Source organism: Protopterus annectens, chromosome 5.part0 (assembly GCF_019279795.1).
Source record: "Protopterus annectens isolate FY-2018-M chromosome 5.part0, PAN1.0, whole genome shotgun sequence".
NCBI lineage: Eukaryota > Metazoa > Chordata > Ceratodontiformes > Protopteridae > Protopterus > Protopterus annectens.
The window spans coordinates 1,287,444,796-1,287,458,233 of NC_056735.1; positions in this window are offsets into that span (position 1 = coordinate 1,287,444,796).

Genomic DNA, 13,438 nt, shown 5'->3' on the forward strand with positions numbered 1-13,438 from the left:
ACCTGGACTGGGATTTTATTCCAGAGTGAAAGGAGCCTCAGGGTTATGAATCTGTCCCTCCAGCATGTCCTATTTATTTCAGTGCTGAGGTTCAAGTCTCTCAAGCGCGTGGCTCGATGGGATTTGGATTTTCTGAGGTGCAGCATGTCCATTAATTCCGGGTTGGACATGGCTTTATACGTCAGGCACAGATCGCCTCTCAGCAGGCAGTATGCCACTGAGTAGAGCTGGAGTTTCTTTAACCTGGTAGCATATGGCATCTGTTTGAGCCCTTTGATCCTCTTGGTGAGGTACTTTTGGGGTCTTTCCAGTTGCTGCAGGTGTCTGGTAAGGTACATCCCAAAAGGGGCATTGTACTCAATTATGGGCCTGATGAGGGATGAGTAAAGAGGCACGATGACCTCCCCTGATCTAGAGGTGAATCCCTTCATGATTAGGTGAGCTATATAAAATGTTTTTCTAACCACTTTGGCCACGTGGTTGTCAAATCAGAGATTGTTATCATCTTGGGTCCCCAGGTCCCTAATTACTTCTTCTGTACTTAATGGATTACCACCTATGTGGTAATTTGTGGGCACTTTGTTTTTGCCAAAGGGGATGACTATACACTTTTTGGCGTTTTGCTTGAGGCCATGGCTCTGGCACCAGTTGTCTGTTTCTATGAGGCCCTTTTGGAGGATGCTTGTGTCGGCTGGAGAGTTGATTATGGTGCCCAGTTTGCAGTCATCTGCAAACTTGGTTAGCCACAGTCCTTCCATGTTGGCCTGTACCTCCGAGAAATATATATCGAACAAGAGAGGTCCCAGGACTGAGCCTTGTGGGACGCCACTTGTAACTGGTTTGGAGTCTGACATGGCTCCAGCAATTCTAACCATGTGGGTTCTGTCCTTGAGCCAGTTTGCAACCCATCTAGTGACATAGGGGTTTATATTTAAGCTGGTGAGCTTATCTATAATGCCCGAGTGGGGTATTGTATCGAAGGCTTTTGCGAGGTCCAGGTAGGCTGTGTGGACCACATTCCCCTCATCAATGGCCTTGCTGACTGTTTCAAAGAAATCGACCAGGTTTAAGAGGCAGGATCTGCCCTTAACAAAGCTGAACTGGGTAGGATCCAGTGTCTGTAGGTCCCCAATATCTTTATTTATGAGGTCCATGATGATCCTTTCCATAGCTTTGCAGAACAAGCTAGTCAGGCTTAAGGGGCGGTAGTTTCCAGGATCCGTTGAGGCACCACCTTTGTGGAAAGGGACCACTGTTGCTGTACGCCACTCTTTGGGTACATATCCTGTAGTAAGGCTGAGACTGAACAGTAGTTTTATGTTTGGGTTTAGCTCTTCTTGGAGTTTATGTACGACACAGCCCGGGACACCGTCTGGTCCCATTGATGCTGTGTTTTTTGCTTTAGAGAGGGCGGCTCTTACCTGAGCATCTGAGATGTCAGGGGGGTGACTGTACTTATTTCCTTGTTTCACTTGAAAGAAAGTTACTGTTTGTCATTTTTGCATTTAAGTTACCTGTAACACATTGCATTTAAGTTACCTGGCACTTGCTCACTAAAGCAATTATATAAGTCAGCACTAAAAAATTGAAAGCACTACACCCTTACATACTCCCCTTGAGTACCTTGTTCCCCATTGGCCCTTTTTTCAATTATAAAGGAATTCCCAATACTATTCTAGCATGTCCAAAGGTCAGTTGTCAATCTCCTCTCCGGTCCAGCTGGTGAATCTGGGAATCTTGAGGCAATGTTACAACTGCCTCATGTACACAGACAACCCTCTCCTCCTCCCAACAAATTCCAACACATGTGAGAGATGCAACCATATAGCCAAACTGGAGGCTAAGCTCTCTCAACTCAGTACTGGCATAACCAGTCAGGAGGAGAAGGTAACCACACTCACTACAATTCCAGTCTCACATAGACCTACCATGACAGCAAACCAAGCACATAAACACACAAAAACATACCAGGAGGCCCTAAATAAAAATCTGCCTAAGCAGCAGAGACCTCCAAAGCAGACACCCAAGCAACTGCTACCCCAAAACAAAACACGTGCAACACATAGCTCACAAAGCCAGTGTGCCGAACAGTCACAGCCCTTAAGGCTAAACAACACACCTGATACACTTGTAATAGGTGACTCTATCGTCAGGCACACTGACATCCCACTCACCAGGCTGAACAAGGAGAAGGTCATGGTGAGCTGCCTGTCGGGTGCTAGGATCCGCCACATAACACAAGCTCTCAGGTCACTCCAAGGCAAATAAAAATATGACTCGGTCATTGTCCATGCTGGTGTGAATGACCTGAGACGTACCTCCCTGGACTACATGAAAAGAGATATAGAGGAGCTCTCTGAGAATGTAGCCCAGGCCGGTATGACCCTGACCTTGAGTAGCATCTTACCCTCACCAAGAATGATGCCACAATATGAAGACAAGATGATCAATTTCAACAATTGGCTTAAGTATTGGTGTCATTCAAAGGGGATCCAATGCCTGTCAGCCTGGGATGACATGCTCCACAAGCCACGATGCTTCGCTAGGGATGGCTTGCACCTGTCACCCCTGGGCTTTTGGATATTGGCAAAGGCTCTTGCTTCCCCCATAGTGTCTTTTTTAGGCAAGGCTCAAAAGACAAACCCACCTCTATAGGTATCACAAGGGATAAGAAACTAAGAGTAATGCTGCTCAACGCCAGAAGTCTAAACCTCAAGATGCATGCACTCGAAACTCTCCTTAGCATGGAGAACATTGATATCTGTGCAGTAACAGAAACCTGGTTCAAGGCTTCTGAGAGCACCCCAGCACTACCAGGTTATACCTCATACCATGCTTTTTGGCCCCAAAACTTGGACCGAACCACAAAAGGAGGGGGAGTATCAATATTCGTCAAAGATACCCACACCTCCAGGTTGGTGGCTCAGCACGAAGCATCAGAGACTATCCATGTGCAACTAACAGTGGGTAAAACTGCCTTCCAGTTTATATCCTGCTACAGACCACCCTCCCAAACCCAGGAACCCTACTCGGCCTTCCTGAGAACACTGGAAAATATGAAGGTCTCTCCAAACACCATTATATTGGGCGACTTCAACTACCCAAACATAGACTGGGAGCATTACTCTAGCTCCAACACCCTAGCCCAAAGGTTCCTAGAATTTATAAACTCAAATGCTATGGAACAACTTGTTACCACTCCCACAAGAGGGGAAAACATACTGGACCTGATCATCACCAACATGGGGACTCTATGCTCCAGACCAGAAGTGTATCCCTCACTGGTAAGATCAGACCATAAACTAATCTCACTGGATATTCACATCCCGACCCCACCCCCTGCCCAGAAAACCACAGTGAAAAACTTCTCTAAAGCAAATTTCACAGTCCTCAAAACCGAGGTGGAATCCTTCAAAGCCCCCAAGCCTGTGGAAAATACGGCCCAGACCGCAGACTCCTTTATAAATGCATTCTATGAACACCTTCAGGAATGCATGGATCATGCAATCCCAAATAAAACCAAGACCCAATCCTCCAAAGGCAGACATCCTGTCTGGTGGACCCCAGCCATAAACAAACTATACAATAGAGGGAGGAAGCTACTACATGATAGAGCAAAATCCCAAAAAGGGAAGGCATCTCTGATCAGTATTAGCAAAAAACTACGGGCACTCATAAAATCATCTAAGGCCAGCTTCAATAGAAAAACTGCACAGGACACTAAGGATAATCACAAGGCTTTCTTTAGTTATGTTAGGAACCTGGGTGGGAATTCCCAGATATGCTCAGAATTAGTCCAAAATGACAAAAAATACATTGAACCCACAGACATTGCCAACATCCTAGCTGACAGGTTCAGCGCAAACTCCCCCCCCCCCCATGGTCTGTGGATAACCAAGTTTGCAGGTAGTTGCAGACTGGGTGAATCTGTCGACTCATACAATGATACCTTAATTCGCCAACAAGTTTAGATCAGGCCTACACCTGGTGTGTTAATCATTAGCTAACCATAAATGCTCTCATTACTAAGGACCTATCCCTCCCCCTTAACATACCTCTGGAATTTCTCTTAGAACACATCCCATTATTAGAGACCTGAGTACCCCCATTAACAATGACCTATCTTTTGGCCACCATGTCTCAAATGTGCTCAAAATGACATTCTGCATCATGCATGTCTGTTATGGCATGCTTTCTAGGTTCAAACATGTCCTTGCTTTCCTTTAGTCCTCCTTTATCAAGCTTATTAAGAAATACAATGAATCTACCTTTCTAAGTATGTTGCACAACTTGAAAGGTCCCAAAGATTTCAAACCAGAAAATATACCTAAGCTGTTGTGACAGACTAAATGCTCCATCTTTGTAATCATTCTCTTAAAGGCTACTAAGAGGCAGTTTTGGCTAGTATTTTGTGACCTACTTCATTTTTGTAGATCAGACAGCTCATACTGGATGGGTAATGCTAATGATCTCCTATCCAAAGCTCCTCAATATTTTGGAAGTCCCGAAGGGTGGTACTGAGACAAGGAAGCATACATATAGTACAAGATCATCAACGTAAAGTATTAGGCTGGTTAGTTGAAGATCAGCTGGGATGTTATTAAAGAAGATCTTGCAGAGGAAGGAACATACAATTGAATGTTGAGGCACTCCTAATATAACAATCATGGGGACCATACTGTATAGATTTTCACAGAATGCCAAGATTTTTGCCTCATATTTTTGGTCTGTTTCTGATACAGTTGCAGTTTTCTGGCAAATCGTTGAGAGTTAGAAAATAATGACAGACATTTGAGTTTCAGACTTCATACCCTTAGAAAATTTGTGATAATGCAAAACCTGCTATTCTATAAACTTACTAAGTTTGTAAGAACGATATTTAAAAAGTGTCCCTATTTTTGAGCCTTTGTCCCCCCATTATTTATGTCTTTGTCCAGATTTTGTGCTCTAAGAGGTTAAGAGGTATGATGGGGGCTGATACAATATTTTCTGTTTTGATCTGAAAACTTCATCAAAAAGGTAGCTACAGAACCAGTAGACAATATTTGAGATAAAACTGAATTTGGAAAAAGTGTTAGGAGATGCTTATAACTTACAAGGTGGAATTAAATAAAGAGAACACCAGTTAACTGACCTTAATCAGCATTAGTCAGAATGGTGTCACTTAGTAATAAGAAACCACTAAGAGAACTTTGATTGGTAAATCCATGCCCGTGACTGGAGAATAACTTGTATTTGTACAAATACAAGATGTTTGCTTATGTATTTCTTTTTCAAACACTTTTTCTACTTGAAGAAATAAAGAAACTGATCTGAAATTTGAGGGACTATTTGCAGTTTTTAGAATTGCTGTAACAGTCACAGTTTTCCTGACTTCCAGAATCATTTGTTGGGTAAATAGTAAGCTGAAAAGGACCTTGTTAATGATCATCTTTGCATGCTTTGGTAAGCAGAAACACAAGCTGCCTGATCCTGGGATACTATGACTGGGAAGGGGGTCACTACGTTGGGCAGTCATTTTTACAGTGATTATCTGGGGTTAGAATGAAGGTATGTAGATCCAGGTTATGGGACATACATGGATACTGCAGTTAGGGATGAATTTGGGAGAATTACTGGGTGAAGTCATTCAACTGCACAGCAGTTGAGGTGATGTTTTAGCTCTGGCATATATCCTTGTTTACTTCTGCATAGAACCTTTATGGATTATGTTTCTGTTGACAATATGAAGTTCAGGTCTCTAGCATGCTTCTTTCAATAGTATACAGCTTTTGATTTTCTAAAGGCTTTTGTAGTTTAATTATGGATTTTTAATTATTTTTATCAGCATTATCATTCTGTTGAAGGACAACCAAGACATCATTCTCAGTGTCAAAAAGTAGAAATCCCTTGGACTGACATTCGACCTATCACTTTCTTATACCGCTCACACAGATAAAATCACCAATAAAGTTATGGCACAACTGAAACTCTGCTGTGAATCACACATCTTTCACTGACAGCCCAGAATGGCACTGTCAAAAATGTTTTACATCCAAAACGTGAGTATGGATTACCTTTGATGGTTCTTCATTCTTCTTACATTACTTAGAGATTATAAATCACCCAAAACAAAATCTTAAGATTCATTCTTCTTGAAGATCCTGTGTTGTACACCATTGTAATGATCCTGTTGTCCACCATTGTACCCTCTTCTTAGCACTCTACCTTTCCAAATCTTTAACTCTAGCTGCTCCCCACACACCTCCAAAACAGCACTCATATTTAGACACCAAAACTGCACTAAGAGGAGCTACCAAAATGGCCACCTTTCCTTCACTCATCCCCTCTTCAAACTGTTATTTGGTAAAGAGCTTTCACTAAACATCTCCCCACAAAGGTAAAAAAAAAAAAAAAAAAAAAAAAAAAAACAAGATACTTGTGAGGCCTTTAAACATGCTCTCAAAAACCATCTCAAGGTAGCCCATTCCACCTTCTACTGTGGGAATAGTTTATACCAAGTAACAACTTAAGGTACCAGTAGTGGACATATTCAATTCTTGCTAAAATGCGGACTGCACACAATGAGAGGATGCTGTAAAACACAACTTTAATGTTGCGAACCAAAATCCAAGTAACTTTAAAATCCAAATGACAGTGTCATTTGGATTTTAATGTTACTTGGATTTTGGTTCGCAACATTAAAGTTGTGTTTTACAGCATCCTCTCATTGTGTGCAGTCCGCATTTTAGCAGTTTTGGTCTCCTGTTTTTGTTTGTCGGATACATATTCAATTCTTACATCTGGCTCTAAATTATGTGTTTCCCCTATTGTATACATGTGCATAACTCTTGCTTATAACTCTTGTTTTATGCCAATGTATTTGTATTTGAGAATGTACTAGTACTTTATTCAAACTATATATATATAAAAAGCCGCCAGTATTAAATAAAAAATGTTTTAATCACTAAAAGGTAAGCGCTTTCACACATAAAATCATGCTTTTTTAGACCATAAAAACAATCAAAGCAGCATCACAATTTATATATAAACAATTAACCAAATGTTTAAACAATTTATGACTTCAATTACTTAAAACTTCAATTAGTTAAAACTGCATTCATTTAAAGAGACTATGTGCCTTTTAAAAAAGGCTTAATGGATACTTTCTCATTAAGCCAGGGAATTTATCAGCTTGCATCTTTATTATCCACTGTAGCTCCTTACTTTCTGTGAAGTTATCTATATCTCCACCCCTACTATTTATTTGAACCAAGTCAATTGCGCTAAAGGTAAAAGAATGTTGGGTTCCCCTTTCAATAAAATGCTTAGCAAGTGCGTTCCATTTCTCACCCTTATTCATATAATAAGTGTTCCCTCATTTGCTCCATCAGGGACCTATTGGTTTTTACCAATATAGAAACACCTACAAGCCTTGCAGCAAGCTAAATAAACTGCATTTCTTGTTCAACAGTTAGCTCGTAGATAAAACTTAAATTGAACTCATAATCTGTCAATGGATGTCTAAACACTGATGAATTATTAATCAAAATACAAAAATTACAACTGTTGCATCTATATGTACCACAGTCTGCAATGGAAGATTCTATATTTTTGTTTTTATTTCTGTTTTCTTTGTAGCACAGTTGTCTTTTCAGCGACTTTTTATTTTTGAAAACAACATTAGGCTGTGCCCCCACCACTTTCTTTATATCATTATCTATATGCAAGATAGACCAATTAGACCTTACAATATTCAATATTCCTGATACATCGCTTGTGTAATGTATAGAAAGGGGAACATGTTTATCATGAACTCTAGCTGTTAAGGAGATCTCCTGCGGTAGTTTAAATAAGCTCTACACTTTCCCTGTCTATGTCTTACACACTCATCGAAATGAATGTCTATTTCAGCTTTTTTATATCCCCTAGAGCCAAGTTCTTGTCTAAACCTATCAACATCATGTCTAAATTTTTCATCATCATTATTCAGTCTGGAGATCTGCATCCCCTGACCCTTCATGATGTTCTGAAAAATGTAGCGTGGGTGCATGTTGTCTCGCTGTAGCAATGTGTTCTTCCAACAGGGCTTTCTATACAAGGTTGTATGAAACTTCTGTAAATTATCCTTGTGTATAGAAACATCTAAAAAAATCTATGCTCACATTAGAAAAACTATATGTAAAAAGTGGAAAATCAGTAGTGGTATTTAGATGGTTAACAAAATCAAGCAAATCAAGTTCAGAACCATTCCATAACAGAAAAAGATCATCTACAAATCTACAGTAAAATTTCACAGATTGATGTTGGTTTAAGACATATAATCTCTCCCACTGGGCCATGACTATGTTGGTGTAGCTATTGGCACAAGGGGTGCCCATAGCTACGCCAACTTGTTGTAAATATAACTGTTTCTCAAATAAAAATATTTTATTATCAAGGACAGTCTCAAGAAACATACAAATCAAATCTATATCCTTGGCATCATAGCTACTATTATTCATTAAAAAATCATGAACCATCAGCATTCCTTGTTGATGAGGAATAGCCGTGAATAAAGAAACCGCATCCATCGTAACTAGCAATATGTTGTTATGTATGTCATTCATTACACTGAAATCATATAGGGTTTGTAAAAACTGTTTAGTATCATTTAATACCTGTGTATCACCAACCAAAGCCGGCCTCAACTTCTTATCTATAAAAACAGAAAAAGGCTCAGTGAGCTATCAATTGCCAGAAACCACCCATCTCAGTGGTGGGATAGAGGCATTTTTATGGATTTTCGGTCAGCCCTGAAATACAGGGATTAAAGGAAAATCCACAGTTAAATAATCAAAAAATTCTTTAGAGATCAAACTATTGCTTAAACAATCATCCAAAGCAGTGTTAATCTGTTCACAAAGATGTTCCACAAACTCCTGATCTGCTCTCAAATAAACCCCCTGTTAAAATGCCAGGTTTTTGTGATATAAAAAAAATAAGACCACAATAAATCATTTTAAAACTTTTCCCACCTTTAATGTGACCTATAACCTGTACAATTCAATTGAAAAACAAACAAATCTGTTAGGGAAAAAAATATAAAAAATAAAAAACGTGCAATACGCTGGTTGCATTTTGTTGAAGCACCTTTTGATTTAATTACAGCATTCAGTCAGCATGGCACATCTTGACTTGGCAATATTTGTCCAGTCTTCCTTGCAAAAGTGCTCCAAATCTGTCAGATTGTGAGAGCATCTCTTGTGCACAGCCCTATTCAGGTCAACCCACAGATTTTCTATTGGATTTAGGTCTGGGCTCTGGCTAGGCCATTCCAAAACTTTAATTTTCTTCTGGTGAAGCCATGCTTTTGTTGATTTGGATGTATGATTGGGGTCATTGTCCTGCTGAAAGGTGATATTCTTCTTCATCTTTCTAGCAGACACCTCAAGGTTTTGGGCCAAAAGTGACTGGTATTTGGAACTGTTCATAATTCCCTCCACCATGACTAAAGCTCCAGTTCCAGCTGAAGAAAAGCAACCCCAAAGCATGATACTGCCACCACCATGCTTCACCGAGGAGATGGTGTTCTTTCGGTGATGCAAAGTGTTGTTTTTTGTTCCAAACATACCTTTTGGAATTGTGGCCAAAAAGTTCAACATAGGCTCATCAGATCATAACACATTTTCCCACATGTTTTTGGGAGACTTGATGTTTTGATTTGCAAATTTTAGCTGGGCCTGAATGTTTTTCTGTGTAAGAAAAGGCTGCTGTCTTGCAACCCTACCCTATAGTCCAGACATATGGAGAATACGGGAGATTGTTGTCACATGTAGTACCCAACCCAACCAGTACTTGCCAGAAATTATTGCAGCTCCTTCAGTGTTGCTGTAGGCTCCCTGACCAGTTTTCGTCTTGTCTTTTCATCAATTCTGGAGGCATGTCCAGTTGTTTACAATGTCACTGTTGTCCCATATTTTCTTCACGTTTTGATTACTGTCTTCACTGTGTTCCATGGTATATCCAATGCTGTGGACATTTTTTGTACCCTTCTCCTGACTGATACCTTTCAACAATGAGATCCCTATAATGCTTTGTAAACTCTCTGCGAACCATGGCTTTTGCTGTAGCAGGCAACTGAGTAAATGTCAGGAAAATCCTACTAGGACAGCTGAACTTTATTTGTGGTTAATCAGAGTCTCTTTAATTGATGGCAGGTGTGCACCCGAGAAGACTGACTGTCGTAATTAAATCAAAAGGTGCTTCAACAAAGTATTAGTTTAAGGGTGTGTACACACAGCAAAGTATTAGTTTAGTGCAGCTTATTGTACGTTTATTTATTTTTCATATTTTTCCCCTAACAGATTAGTTTTTCAATTGAATTGTTCAGGTTATAGGTCACATTAATGGTGGGAAAAGTTTTAAAATGATTTATTGTGGTCTCATTTTTTTATATCACAAAAACCTGGAATTTTAACAGGGGTGTGTACACTTTTTATATGCACTGTATATGGAGGTTGTGTGTATGGATGTATAGTATACACACACACACACACACACACACACACACACACACACACACACACACACACACACACACACACACACACACACACACACACACACACACACACACACACACAGATTTCAAAGGGCCTGAGTAAGATGAAGCACAGTGCATGGCAGTTGAGACAGCTGACATAATTTTTTTCTGTCAGATTTCAAAATTTTTGTTTTATACACAGTCTTAAAGTAGCTAGTCTTTTAACAGTGTGCTATGTCTTTGTCCCTGAATAGCATTACAGCAAAGGTGCACTGTGATACTGTTGTGATAATGAGGCACTGTGGATACCAGCTAAATGTACAGCTCTAGCTAAATGAATAGAACCTGAGGCAGTAAAGCTATGTACTAAGCACATTAAAGCCTAACACTCACATAGTACCTATATTTTTAAATGTTTTCTGATAAACTGCTCTGTTTCTACTTTCAAATTACCTTAAGGGGATACTTGAAATTTTTTGCAAGCCAAGAGTGATTCAAATATATTATAAAATGAGAATTTCCTGCAGATGAACTGCCATATTTGAAGCAAATTGCTTCTCCTTTACCTTGCTTGCCTTTACCTGAGGGAGCCTAAGATTCTTGATCCATACCCTGCAAATGCACTAAAGCCTGAGATTTCTATATACATTCAACTGTCCCATAGGTGGATTCCTATCACTAACCCTCTTCTCTGAGTTACTGTTCATCTAATTAGGTCCATCTGACAAAGGCTGGTCTTTATTATACAGTTTACCTGTGCTTTAGTTGTTTGTTTACAAGTTTTAAACAAAATAAAATTAGTTTTAAATTAATTACCCATTCCTTGAAATGATTACAAGTTAGTCATTTGATTATCTAAGCATTGGTTGGAATTATATTAATAAAAATGGGCAGAAGGCAATAAACACTCAGGCAAATTCTGAAGACCCTGCCAGGAATTACTTCATTTAATTCTCAGCTGTTGAGCATACCACTCACTTTTCGTCTACTGTGTCTGCAGCCAAAGGAATTCACTAGGAGCTGCACCTATCAAAACACTACAGGAATGATGTATCCAAAATACATACTGTAATCTGGGAAGCTTAGTGTCAGCCAAACAGGGGAGTGATCATACAGGGCGCAACATTAACAAACAATGCGTAGCTAGGCAAAATCATGTGCACTGCCAACATTAAGGAAGTGCTACCAAAGTGCACAGCATTTCACCATATTATATGATTAGTAAAACAGCCATTACCAAGTATTGCCACTGAAGATGTAATACACATTTTCCTACAGATGTTGCTGGCAGGTATGCACATCTAACTCATTTCATATTCCATGGCTATAATGATGTATTATAAGGGGTTTGCTGTCAGCTATGCCAGCCCTCAGTCCTTCTTAATTATGTTTATGTGTGTGAATATGAATATCTATGAGTCTGTGTGTGTGTGTGTGTGTGGGGGGGGGGGGGGTCTGTGTGTATCTGTGTCTCTGTGCGTGTGTCCATGCATGAGCATGTGTTCCTTCTGTTTATGCAAAAAAGCAGTTAAAGCCCTAATGAAGCTTCCAGAGGTTTCTGTAATACTATCTACTCAGATTTACATTAATACTCGCAAAGCCATGCTACATACAGATTACTGAAACATTTCATCCTGTAGCTTTCATGACGGGCAATACAGCTGTACTGATACTTCATCTCTGTCTAGTGCAGCTAAAGAGATATTAAATGTTGTTTATATACGGTTTATTTTTATTGTCATAATTTTCATATTTTTCCAAACATCACAACAGACAATCAAAACAGATGGAACTGTTTAGCCATGTATGAAAGCTCTTAGTTGCTTTGAACAAAATGTTACTGAAAGTATGTGCTTAGTTTCAATGGCTACTGTGGTATTCTAAATTGTTTTACAAAAATTTCATAAAGTACTAATATTTACTGTGTTCATTGTGATTCATAAAATCCATTTTAATGTAATTTAATGGATGTTACCACTGTAAAGATTAGATTTGCCATTGTATTCATGATTATTGATCTCTGTTGGTCTAACAGACAAAACGGAAAAATCAGTGAATGCCAATTTTATTGAACAGAAATTGAATCTTTTCTGCTGGAGGAAGTCCCCCACATCCCCCTAATTTAAATGTTTACTGACTCCACATTCGCACAACAGTGGAGAAAGGGCAACTCCACATGTTCATTCAAAGTAGCTTTCAGTGATAAAGACATTATGCTGTTGTCATTTGGATAAATGTTTGCTGAAAACACATTTCCCTGCCATTTACTCTCCTTTAATAACAAATATGTTTCTAAAGATATCAGTGACTGTGAGAATATAACTTCATTTTGTAAAAAAGACTCAGGAAGCAATGATTGAAACTTAGAATACAAACTTATAGAGTTCCTCTGTAGGGACTAAGTTAAATCTTAACCTAGTCATGACCTTGTATCACAGCTATATTGATCCTAACTTGTGCGTATATTTCAGCTGCTTTTACCAATGTTAGAATAAGATATGTAGTTTATTGGTCTGATATAAAAAGCAAAAGTTTACCTGACACAGAAGTACTTTGTACTCTATTTTACCTGACATGGAAGTACTTTGTACTCTATTTGGGAAATAAAAGCCTGTTGGTAAATATACCACCTTAGAAACTACTTGAATGCACACCATGTAACATTCAATGAAATCACTAAAATATTTTCATCTCCTTCACCACCACCACCCCTCTTACAGGAGTTTTGCCTGGACCATCTCTTACTTTTATATACTTACCCATGGTTTTACAGCATTAAGAAAAAGAGAAAACATCAATTACAACTGAATTATAGTTCCTGCAACAATTTTGCAATAGAGCCAAAATGACACTGAGAGATTTCAGGTGCTACTACTTCAGGTAACATGCCTTGAGTACTGTGTTTATAAGGAATGTACAGCTAAACAAATGTAG